Source organism: Tupaia chinensis, unplaced genomic scaffold (assembly GCF_000334495.1).
Source record: "Tupaia chinensis unplaced genomic scaffold, TupChi_1.0 Scaffold149964_1, whole genome shotgun sequence".
NCBI lineage: Eukaryota > Metazoa > Chordata > Mammalia > Scandentia > Tupaiidae > Tupaia > Tupaia belangeri.
This window is the reverse complement of record NW_006209805.1, coordinates 731,934-738,917: the sequence shown is the minus strand read 5'-3', so window position 1 is coordinate 738,917 and position 6,984 is coordinate 731,934. Positions and strand designations below refer to the sequence as shown.

The 6,984-nt window shown below is 69.2% G+C and overlaps 1 protein-coding gene across 1 annotated transcript in view; it reads left to right on the top strand.

The window, feature by feature from the left end:
* SBNO2 (strawberry notch homolog 2) overlaps positions 1 to 6,984 on the top strand; it is a gene marked incomplete in the record, with an annotated part of 40,961 nt that overhangs the window by 982 nt on the left and 32,995 nt on the right.

Here is a 6,984-nt window from a genome sequence, read left to right as displayed (position 1 = left end):
GCCTCTCCTTCCCGGAATGCTGCTGGTCCCGCCTGTCCCGGAACGTCCTTCCTGCCGTGCCATCTGTGTGCCCTGCCCTGCCCGCTCCTGGCTCCTGCGCTCGGGCGGCCGCCCAGCGGGAGCCCAGCTGCCTGCCCCGGGGTTTCCAGCCCCCGTCCCCGTGTTGGGCCCTAAAGGGGAGCGCAGGTGAGGCCCGATGCTGTGCCCGGCCCCGCACAGGCCCCGGGATGGGCAGGACACATGAGCTTTGGGCCAGCCGGGCCCTTCCCGGGCTGTGGGCTCTCCCCTGCCCAGGCCCTCTTTCTCGGTGGGCCTCGCTCACCCACTGGGGGGAGTGGTGTTGGCCAGTGAGGCGGCAGGCTGGCGAGGGTGAGTCTCAGCCCGTCTTCCATCTTGCCAGCGCCCTGCGGGTCAGCCTTCCTGGTCGCCCTCTCCCTGCCTTCTCCTGGTGAGGTGTCCCCAGTGGGGCGATGGCCTCTCAGGTGCAGGGTGGAGCTGGTGGCCTCTGGGGCTCCCTTTGAAGGCACAGCCGGGGGCAGGCAGACTCTTGTCCTGGGGGACCTGGCTCTCAGCCCCCAGGGTGCGTGTTCCGATGAAAGGGAGGAGGCCCTGAGCCCAGAGGACCCCTGTGGTTGGAGGAGACGGAGCGGGCCCAGGTGTGCTGGTGGGGAGGGGAGCTGCTGGGGAAACTGAGGCCCAGAGCCCTGCCTCAGCAGGCTCAGTTCTAGAGTCGTGGCGCCATCCAGCGGGGCCTGCAGTCACGGCCGCAGTCGGGGCAGCTGCCACCAGGGGGGCAGGAACTTCCGAGGTCCCCATGGCGCCGACGCGCCCAGGCTTCTTTGGGCTGGGTGCGTGTGTGTGTCAGGGGGCTTCATAAAGGTCGCTGGGTGAATGGGGTTCAAGTACAGGTTCCAGGTGCCTCCGTGGCTAAGGGAACTGGCTTCCACAGGGCAGTCACGGGGCCAGTCCCCGAGCTCCCAGGAGGGCACGCTGGGGCAGGACGGACTGGGGCCCGATCTCGCCCGCTTGGTGTGCTGTGCTCGCCAGCAGGACAAGCCCGAGTTTGCTCTGATAGCGGGAGGAGTCCGCGCGTGTGGCTTTTCCATGACACGCTCCTGCCGTAGCGTTGGGACATTTGGAAGATCCCTCTTCACGCTGCGTGAGACGCTGCTGGCCGGCGTGTGCCCTATGCGTCGTGACGTGTACGTGTGCAGGCATGCGACTGCCTGCGTGTAATCTCTTGGTGTGAGTGCAGACACGCGCACGTGTGGCCTGCAGGTGCGAACTGAGCGAGCCGCGTCAGGTGCACACGTGTACGCGGCTGGCTGGGGGCAGCTTCTAGCCCGTCTGCTGGCCTTCTCCATGGCCGAGGGTTCTGTGGCCCAGGGCGGGGTCTGTAGCCATGGTGCACACTGCCGGGCCCAGCCTGGACCTGCCCTCACTGCGCTGCCCCGAGGGAGGGGTAGGAGCAGCCCCTAGTCATAGGCAGCGGTGAGCGCCCAGCCGGAGCACCGTCCCTCCCGGGGAGGCACAGGCAGGCCAGGCGCAGCTGGGGGCCCTGCAGGACGCTCGGCCCCCTGGCCCCTCACACGAGGCAGGTCTGGTCCACGGCTTGCCTGCTACTGTGCGGTGCTTGTGGGGGGACCAGAAGTTGGCGTAATGACTACGTTGCTGAACTCCCGTGTAGTCGACCCCGGTTCGAGTCCCGGACCCGGTCCGGTGGCTTAGAACTCACGCCGGGCCTGTGTGCATGCGTGCCCAAGATCCCGAGAGAATGGAGAAGGGGTTGCGGCGTGGCCATCCCCCTGGGGGGTGATTTCCCGCTTTCTGTCTCTCTTTCTGGTGAGCACGCGTGTTCTGTAGCAGAAAACCTGTCCAAGGAGAAAGACTAAAAGAAATGGTCCTGGGAGGAAGACCAGACACGATGGGCCCGGCAGGGCGGGGCCCCGTCTGCCTGGCCCAGCCCGATCAGCCGGGCCCGCGGGGCAGGGAGGGGATCGTGGGTGCAGGGCCGGGGGCAACGATGTTCTCGGATTGACGGGGTGGTCGTGCCTCTCAGGACCTGCTGCAGCCCACTGAGTGGTGGTAGGAGGCCGGGTGAGGACACTGTCCGAGGGTGATGCACCAGGGCCATCTGTGGCTCCGAGAAACCCCTCGCCAAGCCCCAGCACTGTCTGGGACCTCCACTGGGGGTCTGGAGTGTGCCCTGCAGGGGGTGGGCTAGGGGCTGGTGAGAGCTGGGCATGCCCATGAGGGCCCCGGGCCCGTGAAGGCTCAGCGGCCTGCCCCCCAGGTGCCTCCGTGGTCTCCCCGACCTCTCGTGCCCGTGTGCCCTAGTGGGGGGCACCGAGCCCTGGCCAGACCTGCCGGTGACAGCAGGGAAGGGCATGGCCGGGCCAGCAGGCGCCAGGTCAGCTGTGCAGTGGGCGCCTTCTGGGATGCAGCCGGGGTGGTGCCGGCAATGGAAAGCCACCCCATCCCCAGGATGGAGGCCCGATGCCGGTGGCTCCTCCCGCACCCGGGCCGTGCAGCAGAGGGCCTGCTGGCCCTCCTCCGCCCGGGCAGCGCGTCAGAGGTGCACACGCTCCCCGAGGCCGGCCTCCCTGCCCTAGGTGAGCCTGACCGTGCTCCTTGTGTTTTGGAAGCCGCACAGGGTCTGGAAGGTGGGCGCTCGCCTCTCCTGGGTCCACTTCCATGGGGCAGGTTCATCAGCCAGGGCAGTGCACCCTGTTTCCGTGGCAGTGAACTTCTTCTTTTTTTTTTTTTTGACAGATTTTTGCTGCAGGGTGTGTGCACTCGCCAGAGAGACAGAGACAGAGACAGAAAGCAAGAAACCCAGGGGGCATGGTCACACCGCAATCCCTTCTCCTCCGTTCTCCTCTCGGGGTCTTGGGCGCACACGCACCCAGCGTGAGTTTAAGCTACCGGGTCCGGGACGTGAACCGCAGTCGACTACGTGTGGGTCCAGCGACACAGCCATGACACTAACTGCTGATCCCCGCGGCAGAGAACTTCTGTGGGACAGGCCCAGGACAGGCGGCCGGGGAGGCCCAGGGCACCTGCCCTGCCCCCCTCCAGCCTCTAGAGGGCAGTGTCTTCCTGTGCCCCTCGAGTGACGGAGGGCCGGCCCAGCCTTGGGCGCCCGACCTGGGCGCGCGGGACCTCGGGGCCCAGCCTGCGCAAAGGGTCAGCACACGGTGACTTGATGAGTGCCCAGGTGGCTTGGAACCGGGACTAGCACGCCCATAGTGACCATCAGATGGCTGTGGTCAGGCCCCGAGTGACAGACTCCGCGTGTTTCAATGACATCAGAGATGGGCCGGAACCAGGCCCGTCATGCACCTCCCCATGCCCGGGGAGGCTTGGGGATGTCACAGCCCCCGAAGCTACGGGGTATGCGGTGCAGCCTGGCCTGGGCTGGGCCTTAGCCTGGTGCAGGGCTGTGGGAGAGCTAGCCGGGCCCCCGGGGCTCCCGCTGTGAGCAGGAGCCCAGCAGTTGTAGCCCCCAGGAGGTGTCCTGGGCGTGGTGGGAACGGGGGGGGGGGGGCTCCCGCTCAGGGCAGGGTGTGCGCCGGTACCCTGGGCTGCCACCCCCACATCCAGGCTTGCAGGCTGTCTTGAAAAACCAGCTGACCTGGAGCCTGGGGCGCCATTCCTGTCTTGGCCCCTCGCCCCATCCCGACGCCCAGGCAAGGGCCTCTCAGCACTTGGGGGACGGGTGCCCGAGAGGAGGATGTTCGGGCCCTGAAGGGAGCCACCGCAGCCCCACCTGTCTGCTCACAGCTGGGCCCTGGCCACACTCAGCCGGCCGTGGGCGAGGCAGCAGAGCTGGGCTGCTCAGACCCAGAGGGTCATGGTGCCTCGCAGGGCCGGGGGACTCGCGGGTGGACCCGTCAGGGATCCTGAGGGGTCGGCACAGGGTCTGTGCGAGCAGACATGCAGGGATGCCAGCTCCGGCGACACCGGGGTGGAGGCGCCGCATGGCAGGGGCACAGCGTCTGGGGAAGGAGAGTGCGCCGGCCGTGGGACCGTGAGACTTTGGGGTGGCCCTCGTGTGCCTCTGCCCCGGAGGCTTGTGGACAGCCCAGCGCAGGCAGCCAGCATCCCGGTCTTGGCCCAAGAAGCCCCGACTGCTGCCCCGCAGGCCCTGGAGCGCACGCCGGTGTTGGGGCTCGGCTCGTGGTCCCTCGGCACAGCAGGCCGGGGGAGCGGGTCCAGGTGGGGGAGGTCCCTGGCACTGTGGTTTTGGGGCCGGTGGGCACGGCGTGTGCTAGGACGGAGCGCAGGGCTCTCTGCCCAGCAGCACGGGAACCTGCAGGTCCGTCTTGGCTTGCCAGATCCTCCAGCCCTGTCCAGAGCTGGGGCTCGGGCGAAGGTCCCTTGTCACGTTGTCGGCACAGCCGGCCCGAAGGAGCTGGAGGATGGTGGCGACTGCTCGGGACCCTTGCCCAGGAGAGGGGCCCAGGGCAGCCCCCGCCTAGAGGACTGCGTGACCGCCATGTGCCTGTGGGGGCTCTCCGAGGCATTGGCTGGGAGGCGTGCGGGCCGGGTGGCCTGGGCGAGGGTGGGCGTGGGGGGGGGCAGCCCCTCTGTGTGGCACCCACGTCTCAGGGCCGGCGGGCGAGGACGTGTATCTAAGGCCCGTCTGCGAGGGTGTCTGTCTGAGGGCTGGGGGGCACCGCAGCACTCAGCTCGGAGCGGTCAGGGGCATCTGAGAGAGAGACCGAGGGGGACGGGCGCAGCCAGCCGGGCCTGCCCCGCCTGCCCCTCCTCAGGGTTCTGGGCACCTGCGCTGCCCGATGGTTCTGGGACTCGAGCCGTGGTCGGCCCGTGAGACCCAGCCTCCTTACCCCCAGCTCACCAGCTGGCCCTCAGAACCCTTGTCCAGGCCCCTGCTGAGTACGGGACCCGGCAGGCACTTCCCGGCCACCTGAGCCTCGGGGCTGGCGGGCAGCCCTGTCCCGGTCCCTGCCTGGAGCCCCGACCCCTGCCTGGAGCCCCGGCCCCTGCCTGGAGCCCACAGGCAGGTGCTGACCCAGCCCCAGGGGGCCACGGCCCAGGTCACCAGGTCTCGGCCACCCCACCTGGAGCGTCCAGGTCCGCCCCTGGGTCCCAGAGCCTGGCCTGTGGACAGGAGGCTTTGCCAGACACCCCCTCGGGCCCGCCCTCTGTCCCCACCCCGGGAATCGGGGCACAGGGTGAGCCCGCGCCCTCCCCAGGAAAGTGCTGTGTGGCCGCCCGACTGGAGCCCGGGCCCCGTGCTGTGGGAGGGCGGGCGTCTACAGGGCCGGCCAGAGCTGTGGCCACACCGGAGTGGGCTGCCCTTGTCCTGGGAGCCTCGAGAGCCGGCGCACACCTGGCTGTGGTGCGGGCCGGGAGCACCCATTCCCACGGGGCGGCGCCAAGCCAAGCTGGGAGTCGGAAGCAGGTCTGCCCGGCCCTGGTCGCCCACTCGTCCCACCTCCCGCCTGCATGGCCCAGGCCCTGCGCGTGTGCGCATGTGGGACGCTGGACACAGTGGCCTCTGTCTCAGTTGGCGGCCAGACCTGCTGCTGTCCAGACGCCCCCCGGGGACTCCGTAGGAATCTGAGGTCGTGGAACTGGGGGGTCGGTGGAGTGCAGCCCACCCCCATGGCAGCCTGCCAGAGCTGCACAGCTTCGGCTGGGGGAGCAGCCAGAAGGCAAAAGGTGACTCCCCGCAGCCCTGGTGTCCCTCCTGCTCCCTGGGCCCCAGGGCTTCTGCACCCTGGGGTATCATTCTGAACCCCCAGGCTCCCTGCACCCTGGGGCATCCCTTCTTCCCTCCGGCTCCTGGGGCTCCCTGCAGCCTGGCATCCCTCCAGCCCCCGGGACTCCCCACACCCTGGGGCGGCCCTCTGGTCCCCGGGGCTCCCTGCAGCCTGGCGTCCCTCCTGCCCTCTGTCCCCTGGGACTCCTGCAGCCTGGCGTCCCTCCTGCCCTCCGGTCCCCGGACAAGCCCCCCCTGCTGCGGTCCCTTCCACACGCAGTCCTCTTGAGGCGGCAGTCCTTGCACGAGGGCAGCTTCCCGCATGGCAGTTGCCTGCATGAAGACGTGGATTTGTGGGTGCCCTTCTCTCTCGATGGGACCAGCCCCTAGATTCCCCGTCACCCTCCGACTCCTGTGTGTCCTGACTGAACCCTGGCTCTGCAGGGCTGACATCCGCCCCGCTGGCTGTGCTGCATCCCACAGGGGCTGGGAGCCTGTGTTGGCCTCGGGGCCCTTCCCCGGATGTAGAAGAGGGGCCAGCCGGCCATGGGAGCTCTGGGTTGGGGTGAAGGGCAGAGTGACCCCCCCCCCCCCCCGAGTGATAGGAGAGTCTCCGCCCTGCATGGTTGGGAGCTGGCCTTGGGGACTGGGGAAGGTGGGCCCTTGAGACAGGTTGGGCTGGGCTCCGCTGCGGCCCCAGGGACAGGCGGGCTCCGGGAACCTTGGTTTCCTTTCCTGTGCGGTCGGAGGGGGCACGGCAAGGCGGACAGGGCGTGATGGGGCCCTGGTGCTGGCCTGGCTGACGGAGCGCAGTGGGCTTGGGTGGAGAGCGCACACAGGGTGGCTGGGGGGCCCCGGGAAGGGCTCACCTGAGAGGGCCAGGTCTGGTGTGCGTGGGCCAGGGGACCCCCAGCATCCACCATCCGGGCAGCCATGCTGCGGGACCAACAGCCCTGCAGCCGCTCAGCTCTGTCTGCACCAGGGAGAGGTCACGCACGCACCCGGGGCTCTGCATTCTGTGGCCTGCTGGGCAGCATGCCTAGGCCCAAGGTGCCCTGAGGAATGCCTGGTGCTGGGCTGTGCAGGGAGGGCCGCGGGGTGGGCCATGAGACGGGCCCTGGGGGGACCAGGTGCTGGGGTATGCAGGGAGGGCCGCGGGGTGGGCCCTGGGGGAACCAGGTGTGGGGTGTGCAGGGAGCGCCGCGGGGTGGGCTGCGGGGGGACCAGCTGTGGGGTGTGCAGGGACGGCCACGGGG